This window comes from Rattus rattus, chromosome 1, assembly GCF_011064425.1.
Source record: "Rattus rattus isolate New Zealand chromosome 1, Rrattus_CSIRO_v1, whole genome shotgun sequence".
NCBI classification, from domain to species: Eukaryota; Metazoa; Chordata; class Mammalia; order Rodentia; family Muridae; genus Rattus; species Rattus rattus.
This window is the reverse complement of record NC_046154.1, coordinates 227,926,418-227,942,435: the sequence shown is the minus strand read 5'-3', so window position 1 is coordinate 227,942,435 and position 16,018 is coordinate 227,926,418. Positions and strand designations below refer to the sequence as shown.

General features: G+C 41.7%; 2 pseudogenes; both read left to right on the top strand.

Annotated features, from left to right (window-relative positions):
- The first annotated feature begins 4,627 nt into the window (after positions 1-4,627).
- LOC116887967 lies at positions 4,628-7,279 on the top strand (annotated as a pseudogene).
- Positions 7,280-7,708: 429 nt separating this feature from the next.
- On the top strand, positions 7,709-8,608 carry LOC116887858 (annotated as a pseudogene).
- The last annotated feature ends 7,410 nt before the right edge of the window (positions 8,609-16,018 follow it).

Sequence of the window (16,018 nt, the reverse complement as noted above, 5' to 3'; positions counted from 1 at the left end):
TGAAGCTACAATGAGAACTTCTGTTGACAAAGTATGTTTTCTTGTTATCTTCTGTTAGAGAGAGAGAGGGAGAGAGAGAGAGAGAGGGGAGAGAGAGAGAGAGAGAGAGAGAGAGAGAGAGAGAGAGAGACAGAGAGACAGAGACAGAGACAGAGACAGAGACAGAGACATACCTGTTTTCTCAAATGCTGATTCAGGTCTGTCTTCTGACAGTGATTTTGGTGTTTTTCTCTTAAAGTTAGAACTTTGGGTTGAGTTTTAACAGAGAGCATAAGCTATGACTTTATGTGTTTTGGTGTTGTTAAAATTTTAAGCACTTCTTTTCTGTTGAATTAATTTCACTAACACTGGGGATAAGAGAGCTATTAGTAGGAAACTAAGCACATATCCTGTGCCTCAAGGAATATGATTTCAAGCTTGTCAATTTTTTTATGTTTATAGGAATGCTTTTTATTTAATTATAATCTATTTATTTATACAAAGTATTTGAGACATTCATAAGAAAATATGCCATAAAATAGAAAACTAAATATAAACTCAGGATCTAAGAAAGGAAAGAGCAATTAGTCAGTGGCTAGAATTCAATTGTAGCCTCTATACCTTATTATTATCAAAAGGGAGCCACAGATTTCACATCAGCAGTGGAAATACTCAACACCCGTCTTGATGCAGGATTTAGAAAGTCCATCTAAATAAACATGGGTGTATGATGAAAAATGCAATCTTTAAAAGTCACACGAAGTTTTAAAATAAAATAGCAGAAAGTGTGCTTTGAGCCCCTGTGAGTTCAGTCATCTCTGAAGCCCATATAAAACAATGGAAAATGATCACTGTAGGGAAAGTCAACCTTTCCTTCCCTCACAAGCCTGAGAAAAATGTCTTAATGTGTCTTTGTAGGCGGGGTTCTGAATAAAGCTGTAGACAACATCCCTGAAGCATATACAATAAAAGGTTCCAAATGGCTGTTTCAAATGAGGTCCCTCCCAGGCATTGAAGGGCAAAGCAGCTACATGCAGCCACGTGGAGAAAGTTCTGTGGGGCCCAAAATAATATGGTCTCAGTTTATGAGCTCATCAAATCTTAAGGTTACCTAAAGGATTGAGACCCACGAGTGAGCAAGATATTGTGCTCATGAATACAGGCCTCTAGCAACCCACATCAGCCATAATAGCCATCGTGTTTGGAGCCTGTGTAATGTGGCAAGCACTTGAATGCGTTGCTTTATTTAATCCTTGGAATAACCGCAAGGTACAGGCATTGGGGTCAGGACTCTTGTTTGCAGGACCTTAGGCGGAGAAAAAGAGAGAGCTCATTGGATGGTATAATAGGAAAAGTACAAAGCTAAATGAAGCTTTTGGTTCTGCATATCGATACCCATAAATACTGTCTTCTTTCCTAAGTGGTAAAGAGGGTATATCATTTTGCTTTCTTCTGCTCTAAACCAATTCTGGGCCTGAACTGAAGAAATAATAACTCTACACTAGTCAGCCCTCTAATTGGCTGGTTTCTGCTGGAAAAGCACACCCATAGATTGACAACACAAGAATTTCTTGACATTAGGTGGGCAAGCAAGAAAAGGAGATAAAACAATCAGGTGTGCTTTGCACTAAGCACTATTATTTCTACTTTGCAGATGAGAAAATGGGGGCTCAGAATATCAAGAGGCTCAGGATAACTAAGACGTGATTATAAATTTGCAGTCATCATAATGGGTTAGATGATGCTATTGTTACAAAACAAAAACAAAAAACAAAAACAAACAAAACATGAAACTTGGCACTGGAATGGGTTAGCACAGCAAGCATGGATGCTTGCATGTATGTTAACCCCAGCTCTGGCTAGTGGAGTTCCCTCTTTATAGCATCGATATAGGAAGTACTGATATCTGGAAAAACGTGGAACCCATGATCATGAAACAGCAGGATGAATGGGCGTGAAACATCAACAGCCATAGTGATTAGAACGGGTGAGTCTCCTAACCCTGCTTAACGAGCAAGACAGCTAGGAGAAAGTGAGGAATGGAGAAGAAAGGCAGGCTGTGGCAGGATCATGGGTCTCTGTGTGTATGCACTACATCAAATTTCTAAATACATTTCTTACTACAAATGTTTCCTTATTAAGCCAATTGCACTTGAGTCATGTTTCTCCAAAGGATTAGTTTCAAATGGGTCTTGGAGCAGGAGAAGGCTCTTGAACAGGTCCAGGCTGCTAATAGAACTTAAGCCATGTGATTCAGCAGACCCAGTTATAGTTAAGGTGTCAAGAAAGAAATGCCGTGTGGTACCTGTCTTAGTTAGGGATTTTATTGCTGCAACAAAACACCATGAAGAAGAAAGCAAAAAGCAAGTTGAGAAGAAAAGGATTTATTGTTTACACTTCCAACTTGCTGATTTTTATTGAGGAGTTGGGTCAGGAGCCCAAACAGGGCAGGATCCTGGAGGCAGGAACTAATCCAGAGGCCATGGAGAGAGGCTGCTTATTGGTTTATTTCCCATGGCTTCCTCAGCCTCCTTATAGAACTCAAGACACCATCCTAGGATGGCATAACCCACCATGGGCTGAGCCCTCTCCAGCTGATCATTAATTGAGAAAATGACTTATAGATGGATCTCATGGAGGCATTTTGTCAACTGAGGGTTCTTTCTCTCTAATGACTCTAGCTTATGTCAAGTTGACACACAAAAACCTGCCAGGACAGAACCTTTTGCGACCTCAATCAGTTAGTCACAGCAGAGACACTTGGGATTCTGGAGGGAGTGCTTGCCGTCATCCTTGGAGTCTTCCTTTGAGAGGCAGCTCATGGGCCCCTAGGGGACTAATATAAAATAAAAATTGAACATTTAACAATGGATCTCGGGGCTGGAGAGATGACTCAGAGGTTAAGAGCACTGACTGCTCTCCCAGGGGTCCTAAGTTCAAATCCCAGCAACCATATTGTGGCTCACAACCATCTGTAATGAGACCTGATGCCCTCTTCTGGTGTGTCTGAAGAAGTTACACTGTACTTATATATAATAAATAAATAAATCTTTTAAAAAATGAGTCCAAGTTACTATGCAACTTGAGCTCCTTATTATGAGTGTTCTCTGCCCTACCAAACCATGATGTTGGGCTTGCCTAACAGCAACCCATCAACAAATGGAAATGGTGTATATGTGACTAGGCGCAAACAAGTTCTGAAAGCAAAAAACAATTAAGGGAAGAAGTTTTCCAAGTGTCCATGGTTCTACTTTTGTAGCAGTGCCTTCTGTCCCCAAACATGTGTGACCTAAGGAATATGGTCTACAATCTGTAAGGAAGAGGAGCTTAGGGCGTGGTTTACTCATGGTACTGCATTACATGCCAGATCACCTGGAAGTAGATGACTACATTATAGATTCTTCTGGGCAACTTCACAGTTGAAGTCTTCACAGTGGGCAAAATGTTAGGCAGTGTACACGTTTATTCATTTCTCATAGAAAAATATCCAGATGTGACCTTATATACTGTACGCTGTATTCATGCGCTGTAATCACAGAATTTGAAAGAAACATCATTGCAAAATTGATGAGAAAGACATCTATGGAAGAGATATGTAGCTAGATCACTCCCAACTGCTAAAAGACATGAAAACAATATACATTCCATTGTCCTCTGTGGAGAAGACATCCATGCCCATGCAGACAGGATAACCATTTTATGAATACCAGTCAGCCTCTTCCCCCGTTCATCTATGTCGTTGCCCAATCAGCCCATAAGCATATTTGTTATAGCATTGAAGATGGGCCTTGTTCAAGGACTCAGCAACAGACTTCCATTTACTGAAGCTGACCTGGCTGTGTCTATGGCTGAGTGCCAAATCTGCCAGCAGCAGCAATGCTAACAGCAATGCTAAGCCCAACAGACTCAATAGAAACTAAAATTAATTGTCTTTTAAAACATTAAATCTTTCTTATTTAAGCAAGATTTTGTAAACCCATAATATCTTTTTTTAATGAAACATTTGTATTCAAATGAAAACATAGAAAGTACATCTGAAACACAGAGAATTTATCTAACAGTGATCTAAAACAGTCCGGGGGATGGTTTTTTTAACTAACAAATCTAAAATAAGCACTTTGTTAAATATTTAATTGTTCTAAGAAACATTTAGAAAATCATTTTCCTAAAAAACTTTTTAATGTATTGTATTTCATTTTATTTTATTATTTTCACTTGAGTTCAGGAGGCAGCCAAACAGGAGAATGTCCTGGCATCTGTCATTCTGTGGATGCTGATTTTTGAGTTCTTGTTTACTTGTGCAGGTAAGGCCATGTTATTTATGCAAAGCTAAAGGCACAGGATAAGTGACTGTCTCAAGTCGTAAATTCCTAAAACAGAAAAGCCTAGAGGATGCTTATCCATGAGGCGGAAGCTGCATCTTACATCAGGTCTTCAGAGACACTTTATTTCCCCCAAGCAATAGTGACTACTTTTCAAAATTTTTTGAAAATTTAATTAAAATAGAATTATATCTTTGTCTACCTCCCCCCTTCTTCCAATTTCTTCAAATTGTCCTGTGTTCTGCATACGCATGCCTTGGCAGCGGCTAAAGCCCTCAAGCACACACTGTAAGTATATGGAACTTTTGAAAGTTAAAAAAAAGATCATGATTCAGCAGAATGGGAAACAATGGTACAACAAAAACTTGGACCACTCATCAACAAAAACGCCAAACCCGTAACACAGTTTGCCCATAATTGAGCAAAAAAGTCAAACTATATGACTCAGCAAAATGTAGGGACATGATATTAAAGTCACCAGGAGATGACTGAGACCTTAAGAGAAAGCACTAAGGTGGTAAAATTCAGTCCTAGTTACCTTTAACTGTCAACTTAAAACAGCCTAAAGAGTGGAAAGCCTCAGCAATGAGATTGGATAGGCCTCTGGGAGATTAGCCTGGTTGTTAATTGATGGAAGAGGAGCCAGCACATTGTGAGAGGCACCATTCCTTGGGTAAGTGGTCCTAAATAAGAAAGCTATCTCAAATGAAACAGGAGACTAAACCACCAACCAAAGAGTACGCATGGAGGGACCCATGGCTCCACCCGCATATGTACATAACAGAGGTTGGCATTGTCTGGCATCAATAGAAGGAGAAGCCCTTGGTCCTGTGAAGGCTCGATACCCAGTGTAGGGGAATGCCAGGATGTTGAGGTGGGAGTGGGTGGGTAGGAGGGGGAGCATCCTCATAGAAGCAGAGGGAGGGGGATGGGAGAGGGGGAAACCGGGAAAGGAAATACCATTTGAAATGCAAATACATAAAATATCTAATTAAAAAAAAGGGAAAAAATAAAATAAATTGAAGTAGGAAGCTCCCTGGGACTTAGCCACCAACCAGGAGCAAACACCGGCTGGTCCGAGGCCCCTAGAACATATGTAACAGAGGTCTACCTAGTCTGGCCCCAGTGGGAGAAGATGTGCTTAATCCTCAAAAACCTTGAGGCCCCAAGGAAGGGGAGGTCTGGTGGGGAGAAAGCTCCCTCTCGGAGGCAAGGGGAAGGGGCAATCAAATGAGGACCTGTTGGGGGGGGACTGGGTGGGAGCAATGACTGGAATGTGAGTGAATAAAATAATTTAAATTTTAAAAAATAAAGTAGGAAGCAGTTCTTCAGTGGCAAATTCAATGGCACAGTCAAGACTGAGAATGGGACTCTTGCCATCTACGGGAAGCCCATCACCATCTTCCAGGACCAAGATCCCACTAATATCAAATGGGGTGATGCTGGTGTTGAGTATGTCATGGAGCCTTCTGGCATCTTTACCACCATGGAGAAGGCCAGGGCCCACTTGAAGGCTGAGGCCAAATGGGTCATCATCTCTGCCCCTTTGGCCAATGCCCCCATGTTTGTAATGGGTGTGAACCACGAGATACATGACAACTCACTCGAGATTGTCCTCAATGCATCCTGCACCACCAACTGCTTAGCCCTCCTGGCCAAGGTCATCTAGGACAACTTTGGCATTGTAGAAGGACTCATGACCACAGTCCATACCATCACTGCCATTCAGAGGGGATGGCCCCTCTGGAAAGCTGTGGCATGATGGCCTTGAGGTTGCCCAGAACATCATCCCTGCATCCACTGGTGCTGCCAAGGCTGTGGGCAAGGTCATCCCAGAGCTGAACGGGAAGCTCACTGGCATGGCCTTCTGTGTTTCTACCCCCAATGTATCTGTTGTGGATCTGACATGCTGCCTGGAGAAACCTGCCAAGTATGATGACATCAAGAAGGTGGTGAAGCAACCATCCAAGGGCCCCACTAAAGGGCATCCTGTGCTACACTGAGGACCAGATTGTCTCCTGCAACTTCTACAGCAACTCCCACTCTTCCACCTTTGATGCTGGGGCTGGCAGTGCTCTCAATGATAACTTTGTAAAGCTCATTTCTTGGTATGACAATGAATACGGCTACAGCAACAGGGTGGTGTTCCTCATGTCCTACACGGCTTCCAGGAGTAAGAAACCCTGGACTACCTACCCCAGCCCAGCAAGGATACTGAGAGCAAGAGAGAGGCCTTCATTTGCTGAGGAGTCCCTGTCTCAATTCAGCCCCCAACATTGAGCATCTCCCTCACAATTTCCATCCCAGACCCCCATAATAATAGGAGGGGCCAAGGGAACCCTCCCTACTCTCTAGAATACCATCAATCTAGTTTGATGCACCCCTCCACCCCCCAAAAAGAATGGAGGTAACATGTAAAATGTATGTTAATCAAAAACACATGTGTAACCAGCCCATTTTTTAAAATGATGGCAGACAGGAGCAGGTCACTCAGTGGAGATAATCAGAACTAGAGATTTGGTGGCAACCGGTATGGGAGCCACAGCGAAGGAGTAGGTCATTGAACCAGCCACTGAACCTGCCTTCCCCTGGAGCCACCTGCTAATCAGTACCACCACTAGAGCTCCAAGTCTGGCACAGGTGTAGAATCTGCAGCCGCAGCAGCTGTTCATCTTGCTGGATGGAGGAGAAAATGGGACCTCAGAGCAATGGCCATGAGCTGCAAACACGATGGCTGTACTGGAATACCATCAGGGCTTGCTGGTCCGAAGGGCAAGGTGGTATTAGCAACCTGGAGCTCTGGCAGGTCCTGCCCCTGATACTATGTCCAACTTCACTCTCACCTCGACTCTTAACAACTACCAGATACTAGAGATGAAGAATGGTTCATTTTCTGGATTGAGTCTCTGGGAAATACTTTCGGGATCAGTGCTGCCACTGGAGGTCATGTTGATGTCCATGAGCTGTGCTACCCCTAGCAACCAAATACATGTCCATGATCAGTCTGGTGCCCCTCCAAAGCAGAGGTGTCTGTGATCTGAGCAGCTGCGGGCTGCTATGAGGAGAGAAGCTTCTTTTGTAGTGATATTGATGACTGCAGACTCATAACTGAGAATAAGGGACTTTGAAGGCTCTGTGCCATCTCCCTCCACCTAAGAAAAAGAAACAGTCCAGACATGAGGGTCTTGAAAAGAGTCCTTTAAAATTGTGCTAAAGATACTGAAGTGTAGCCCTTCACAACTGATGGCTTCTGGCAGGGTAGGGAAAGCATTCAGTTTTCTTCAAGTGGCCAGCTTCTGAAGTTTGAACATGCTCTAATAAGTATATGGGCAGCACAAATTGGACTTGATAGATTTTTTTCTTTTTTGGTGGGGGCTGTTGACAGTAGGAGGGTAGACCTAGGAATAATGGGAATTGAGTGTGATCAAGTGTGTTTTTAGAATTCTGAAATAACTAATAAAATATTACGTTGAGGGTTGAGGGGTGGAAAAAAAGGCTTAGGCTTATTCCAGATGGAGGGGAGTGGTCTTCAGAATTAACAAATGGCTTTGATAGGTGAAAAGGAAACAGCCCATACCATAAAAGAAAGCAAGGATTCGCCTATTTGCAGACGGTGGCCAGGATGGTCAATCCGCGGCGGGCACTTTCGCAGTGAGTTTCCCTGTGCTATTGGTGGACCTTCAGGGCCACAGTGCCACAAGCACAGTCTGCACCGCGCTCCCACGTGGGCTGATCCCCAGGTCGCACGTCACGTCACGTGGCTCCCCAAGTGACCCCTGCAGGAATGGCAACCCGTCCATGAAGGAAAGGCAGGTGTGATACCTGTACTGGAGGTGCCTGGACGACAACGGGAGGACACAGCCCGGTGCCAGAAGCTGAGGAGCTCATTCGAGGCCAGTTGCCCCCAGCAGTAGATAAAATATTTTGACGAGAGAAGAGGCTACTTAAAATTTAAGGAAATATTTGAAGCAGAAGGATCCCAGTCTTCACCGTCAACTGAAAATTCTGAGCCTTCTTTCTGGACTTTCACACAAATGGTAATTATTCCTTTGGACTTCCAGAAATGATTCCCAGGCAAAAGCAGCTTGAATCACAGTGCACATCGGCTCATGTTCTCTGTAAAGAACAGTTACTAAAATGGTGGAAAAAGCATAAGATCTCATCACTCAAACTATGAAGGACTGCTTTAATTTAGTGAGGGATCCACTTTAAGAAAAAGCATAAAATTATTATATAAAAAGTTTATTCTAAAAAAATACATTGTTCATCTTCCTTTCCCCCTTTGGAATAAAAGCTGAATAGTAGGCAAATATAGTAGGCCCATTAAAAAAATAAAAACTGAAAAAGAAGAAGAAAAAGAAGAAAAGGGAAAAGAAAGCGAAGATCCTGTGTCTAAACTGCAGGGCTTCCTAATGCACAATGACGATGCTTAGTGAACTGCTGAGATAGAAGTCCAGAGACTCAGCTTGTAGCTGCGCCTCTGCACCCCTTAAAGGAAGTTCTTTGCTTCTTTAATCTACCAGCTTGACCTTTGCCCTTCCACCCCCATAAAGACAGTCAACAATATCTTAGTAGGTGGCCTTGAAACTCTAACATCATCGTCTGACAATCCCTAACACATTGTAAGCTACATAGAAATAGAACCTTGCTTCGATCAATATTTGGATGGAAGGCAAAAAACTGAAAAGACATTTTGGGCATAGCAAGGAATCCTGTTGTTCACTCAGGAGGTTTCACTTTTGACTCTAAGTCAATAACAGCACTTGCCCAGTAGAGAAGGGAGGGTTGTTTGAAAAATATTCCCATCCGATGCAACTCACAGAAAGCCCAATTTCTAAGATCTGACACATTACACTATGTGAAATAAGGGTAATGCCACACAGTCCCACTTATGTGCAGCATCTAAAATAAAAGCCGAGCTCCCAGGTGTAGAAGGTGGAAAAGCTGTTATCGAGGTCTGAAGAGAAGGAAAATTAAGAGACATGATTCAATGAGCATAAACTTTCAGCTACTTAAGATTAAGAAGCTCTGGGGCAGTTTTACCACACAGTGCCAACAGGTAATAAAACTACGGTGTTCACTAAAACGCTCAATAGAATAGAACACAAGTGAGGTGTTGTTGCCCTACTTCTAGAAGGGCATCAGAAAAAGGAGGAAATTTTTAGAGGTGATAAAATGCTTATTATCTTGACTGTGTTACTGATTTCATAGATGTATGACCGTTCGAATCTAACTAATGATACATGTTCAATATACAGGTCTTTTGTATACTAGCTGTGTCTCAATAAAGTGACCGTTTGAAAGAAATCCTATAATACTTTCAATTAAAACAGAACTGCTTTAGGATGAGGTTCAACTTCAAGTAATAATGGTTAGTACTAATTGTCAACTTGACACAACTTCAAATCACTTAGGAAGGGAGTCTCAAGGTGGTTCACATTAGGGTAGCTGTTGGGCATGTCTACGGGGTATTCGATTGCCTTAATTGAAGTCAGAAGAACTAACTTGACAGTGGGTGGCACTATTTTCCAGTCCAGAGAATTAGCTAAGCCCTAAGTACCTTTCTCTGCTCTTGACTAAGGACACAATGGGACCAGCCATCTCGAGGGTCTGCCAAAGGGACTCCTCTTCAGTGACGGACCATACCATGGAATTGTGAGCACAAATAAGCCCCATATCACCTGAGCTGCTGGCTGTCACTGTATCTCATCACAGCTATAGAAATGAAAGTTGAGCGGATAATTACGTTCCAGTCCAAATTTTCAATGATTTATGATTTACTCAAACAGACGTGCTGACACTAACTGCTACAAAACACAGTGTTCAGCTAAACCAAGGGAGCGATCAAATTACATATTTTACACTTTAAAACCCTATCCTAAAGACACTTGCTATGAGGTCTGAGATAACATGCCTGTTTGGTTTTTTTTTTTTTTTTTTTTTGTTGTTGTTGTTGGGGTTTTTTTGTTTTTGTTTTTTTGTTTGTTTGTTGTTTTTTTTCCCCTGTCAGCCTGCACTTCTTTGCTTCATCCATCTTGTCTAATTGGGTGGCTGTATATGTATGGGCCACATGTGGGGCAGGCTCTGAATGGGTGTTCCTTCTGTCTCTGTTTTAATCTTTGCCTCTCTATTCCCTGCCAAGGGTATTCTTGTTCCCCCTTTTAAAGAAGGAGTGAAGCATTCACATTTTGATCATCTGTCTTGAGTTTCATGTGTTCTATGCATCTAGGGTAATTCAAGCATTTAACATGCCTGTTTTTGGGGGTCTGCTTTTCTTACAGACTCTGGCCATGTTAAGTAATTTATTGAGATATATTGACTACATCATTTGGTGTACCCATTTCAGATATATAATTTGAATACTTCTAATAAATGTACAGGCAGGTGAGTAATCTTTAGACACTTTCTCTCCTCTCCTCCAAATCAGACCCCAAGGATCATTCCTGTCCCTATAGCAATCTGCCTGCTGAGGCCTTCCCTTTCTCTCTACACTCATCCCCAGAAGATCATGCAGATCTTCTCCTACAGCCTCCCTCACTACCCTGTCCTGGTGCCACAGATAACAACTTCCCCCAGGATGCCATCTGAGAGTTATGACAGCCAAGAAAGCAGATAGGCCAGAGAAGGTGATCTTTAGATAGTCACCTTCTTTTCTTGCTACCAAATTCGACCACTTAGTCTCATCCTAAGCTCTGTAGCAGACTACGGACTATGGCTTCTTTTCCTTCTCTGCCTTCATTCCTAGAGGCCTAAGTAGATCCTGGTGGCATACCCTGTTTACCTCCTTCCTGTGCACCCAGTCAGCACCCCACTCACTTCTAACTCATCTCCATCCCTAAGTGTTAGTTGCCAAATACCACAGAACACCTTCGAACCAGAATGGACCTAACCTGGCAGGATCTCAAAAGCATTCCCTGTTAGGCAAGCCACAGCTATCATACTCTCCTATGAACCAGAGAGGACAACAGAAACCAAGAAACAGAACACCCACCCAACGAAGAAAATCTCAGATTTCAGCACTCAGAATTACAATAATCACAAATCTAGATGCCTAAACACACCCCCCCTGATGTAAAATCACAATCATAAGAGCCAAAGCAGTATTTTTCCACAGAAACCCAGCAACCCTATGACAGCAGGCAGGCCCTGAGAAGTGCAACATGACCAAAGCATGAGACAAGAACTTCAAACTAGCCATTATTAATACCTTAGAGTTCTTTAACTAGAAAAATGACTAAATCCCTTAAAGAAATCTATGAAAACACAAACAATGGAATGAAATGAAATGAAAAAGAGTTCAAGACATGCAAGTAGAAATAGAATCAACAAGGAACCTAATGAGGGAAAATGGAAAATGAAAAAATTAAGAATTTTTACAGTAAACTCAGAAGTAAGCCTCACCAACAGAATACAAGAAAAGAAAAAGAGAAACTAAAGCATTGAAGACATAATAGAAGTAATGGATTCCTCTGTCAAAGAAAATGTCAAATCTAAAAAGATCCAGGCACAACACATCCAGGAAATCTGGGACAGTGTGAAAAGATTAAGCTATGAATAATAGTAATAGAGGAAGGAGAAGAAATCTAGATCAATGGCAAAGAAAACATTTTCAACAAAGTCGTAGAAGAAAATTTCCCCAACCTAAAGAAGGAGGTGCCTTTCAAGGTACAGGAAGCATACAGAACACTAAGTAGACTGAACCAGAAAAACAATTTTCACCACATTACATAATCAAAGCAATAACTATTAATAACAAAGAAAGTATATTAAAAGCAGAAAGAAAAAGAGACCAAATAATATATTAGGGCATACCTATTAAAATAATACCAGACACCTTAATGAAGCCAGAAGGGCCTGGAGAGATGTTCTACAAGCACTAATATCAGCACAGAATACTATGGACAGCAAAATTTTCAATCACAATAGTTGGATAAAGATAATTCATGATTGTATTATGCAATGTCTCTTTATATTGAGGGAATTTATTGTGATGAGTGACAGTCTGTAATACAACTAACCTAAAAATGGTCAGCTGTGGAGGGGAAGTCTAAGAATCTAGTAGTTGCTCAGTCCCACAAGGCTAATTGTTTCAGCTGCTCTTCTGTAGGAGTAGGTTCCAACAGATGTGCTGGCAAGTAAATGTAAGCAGGCAAAGGAAAGTGTATCTTCCTTCTTCCAGTGTCCTTAGGTAGGCCTCCAGCAAAAGGTGTGGCCCAGATTAAAAATGTGTACCACCAAGCCTGGGATTTGCTTTGTCCCAGGCTGACCTTGAACTCAGAGATTTCTTTGCCTCAGTTTCCTGGGATTAAAGGAGTATACTGTCTGTCTTTCCTGGGCCTAAGCTTTTCATGGACACTACGACCCAAAATATCTATGCCAAGATTCAGGTCAGAAACTTGTCTCTTCCAACCTCAAGATCTGGATCACAGTTGAGCTCTCTAATTTTGGACTATAGTTCATTCCAGATATAGTCAAATTGACAACTAGGAATTGCCATTACAATGATAAAAGTAATTTAAGCAGCATCATTATGTAAATTCAGGCCCACAGAAGGCACTAGAAGGAAAATTTTAATCTGAAGAGGCTAATCACAACCAAGAAAACACAAAGAATAAATAATTTCAGGCCACCAGATCAAATGGAGAAAAAAACTCCCAAAACAAAAACCACAATAATAGGACTCAACAAACACTGCTCATTAATAACTCACAATGTCAGTGAAAACAGATTCCATTCTTCTGCTGCATTAACATAAAGGGCGTATATAACCTCATTGTAGAAGAATGGAAACAATATCCCTAGAGAAAGAACCTAAGAAGAGAGTTGGTGTAGACATTTTAATATTGACTAAATGGACTTCAAAACAAAACTAATCAGAAGAGGTAGAGAAGGACATTCCACACTCATCAAAGGAAAAATCCACCAAGAAGACATTTTAATTCTTTTTTTTTTTTTTTTTTTTTATTAACTTGAGTATTTCTTATGTACATTTGGCAAACATCCCTTCCCTCCCCCCCTTCCTTATGGGTGTTCCCTCCCCACCCTCCCCCATTGCCGCCCCTCCCCCGACAGTCTAGTTCACTGGGGGGTTCAGTCTTAGCAGGACCCAGGGCTTCTCCTTCCACTGGTGCTCTTACTAGGATATTCATTGCTACCTATGAGGTCAGAGTCCAGGGTCAGTCCATGTATAGTCTTTAGGTAGTGGCTTAGTCCCTGGAAGCTCTGGTTGCTTGGCATTGTTGTACATATGGAGTCTCAAGCCCCTTCAAGCTCTTCCAGTTCATTCTCTGATTCCTTCAACGGGGGTCCCGTTCTCAGTTCAGTGGTTTGCTGCTGGCATTCGCCTCTGTATTTGCTGTATTCTGGCTGTGTCTCTCAGGTTCGATCTACATCCGGCTCCTGTCGGTCTGCACTTCTTTGCTTCATCCATCTTGTCTAATTGGGTGGCTCTATATGTATGGGCCACATGTGGGGCAGGCTCTGAATGGGTGTTCCTTCAGTCTCTGTTTTAATCTTTGCCTCTCTCTTCCCTGCCAAGGATATTCTTGTTCCCCTTTTAAAGAAGGAGTGAAGCCTTCACATTTTGATCATCCGTCTTGAGTTTCATTTGTTCTAGGCCACTAGGGTAATTCAAGCATTTGGGCTAATAGCCACTTATCAGTGAGTGCATACCATGTATGTCTTTCTGTGATTGGGTTAGCTCACTCAGAATGATATTTTCCAGTTCCAACCATTTGCCTACGAATTTCATAAAGTCGTTGTTTTTGATAGCTGAGTAATATTCCATTGTGTAGATGTACCACATTTTCTGTATCCATTCCTCTGTTGAAGGGCATCTGGGTTCTTTCCAGCTTCTGGCTATTATAAATAAGGCTGCGATGAACATAGTGGAGCACGTGTCTTTTTTATATGTTGGGGCATCTTTTGGGTATATGCCCAAGAGAGGTATAGCTGGATCCTCAGGCAGTTCAATGTCCAATTTTCTGAGAAACCTCCAGACTGATTTCCAGAATGGTTGTACCAGTCTGCAACCCCACCAACAATGGAGGAGTGTTCCTCTTTCTCCACATCCTCGCCAGCATTTGCTGTCACCTGAGTTTTTGATCTTAGCCATTCTCACTGGTGTGAGGTGAAATCTCAGGGTTGTTTTGATTTGCATTTCCCTGATGACTAAAGATGTTGAACATTTCTTTAGGTGTTTCTCAGCCATTCGGCATTCCTCAGCTGTGAATTCTTTGTTTAGCTCTGAACCCCATTTTTTAATAGGGTTATTTGTCTCCCTGCGGTCTAACTTTTGAGTTCTTTGTATATTTTGGATATAAGGCCTCTATCTGTTGTAGGATTGGTAAAGATCTTTTCCCAGTCTGTTGGTTGCCGTTTTGTCCTGACCACAGTGTCCTTTGCCTTACAGAAGCTTTGCAGTTTTATGAGATCCCATTTGTCGATTCTTGATCTTAGAGCATAAGCCATTGGTGTTTTGTTCAGGAAATTTTTTTCCAGTGCCCATGTGTTCCAGATGCTTCCCTAGTTTTTCTTCTATTAGTTTGAGTGTGTCTGGTTTGATGTGGAGGTCCTTGATCCACTTGGACTTAAGCTTTGTACAGGGTGATAAGCATGGATCGATCTGCATTCTTCTACATGTTGACCTCCAGTTGAACCAGCACCATTTGCTGAAAATGCTATCTTTTTTTTTCCATTGGATGGATTTGGCTCCTTTGTCAAAAATCAAGTGACCATAGGTGTGTGGGTTCATTTCTGGGTCTTCAATTCTATTCCATTGGTCTATCTGTCTGTCTCTGTACCAATACCATGCAGTTTTTATCACAATTGCTCTGTAATACTGCTTGAGTTCAGGGATAGCGATTCCCCCCGAAGTCCTTTTATTGTTGAGCATAGTTTTAGCTATCCTGGGTTTTTTGTTATTCCAGATGAATTTGCAAATTGTTCTGTCTAACTCTTTGAAGAATTGGATTGGTATTTTGATGGGGATTGCATTGAATCTGTAGATCGCTTTTGGCAGAATGGCCATTTTTACTATATTAATCCTGCCAATCCATGAGCATGGGAGATCTTTCCATCTTCTGAGGTCTTCTTCAATTTCTTTCTTCAGAGTCTTGAAGTTCTTGTTGTACAAATCTTTTACTTGCTTGGTTAAAGTCACACCGAGGTACTTTATATTATTTGGGTCTATTATGAAGGGTGTGTCGTTTCCCTAATTTCTTTTTCTCGCTTGTTTCTCTTTTGTGTAGAGGAAGGCTACTGATTTATTTGAGTTAATTTTATACCCAGCCACTTTGCTGAAGTTGTTTATCAGCTTTAGTAGTTCTCTAGTGGAACTTTTGGGATCACTTAAATATACTATCATATCATCTGCAAATAGTGATATTTTGACTTCTTCTTTTCCGATCTGTATCCCTTGACCTCCTTTTGTTGTCTGATTGCTCTGGCTAGAACTTCAAGAACTATATTGAATAAGTAGGGAGAGAGTGGGCAGCCTTGTCTAGTCCCTGATTTTAGTGGGATTGCTTCAAGTTTCTCTCCATTTAGTTTAATGTTAGCCACTGGTTTGCTGTATATGGCTTTTACTATGTTTAGGTATGGGCCTTGGATTCCTATTCTTTCCAGGACTTTTATCATGAAGGGGTGTTGAATTTTGTCAAATGCTTTCTCAGCATCTAATGAAATGATCATGTGGTTTTGTTCTTTCAGTTTGTTTA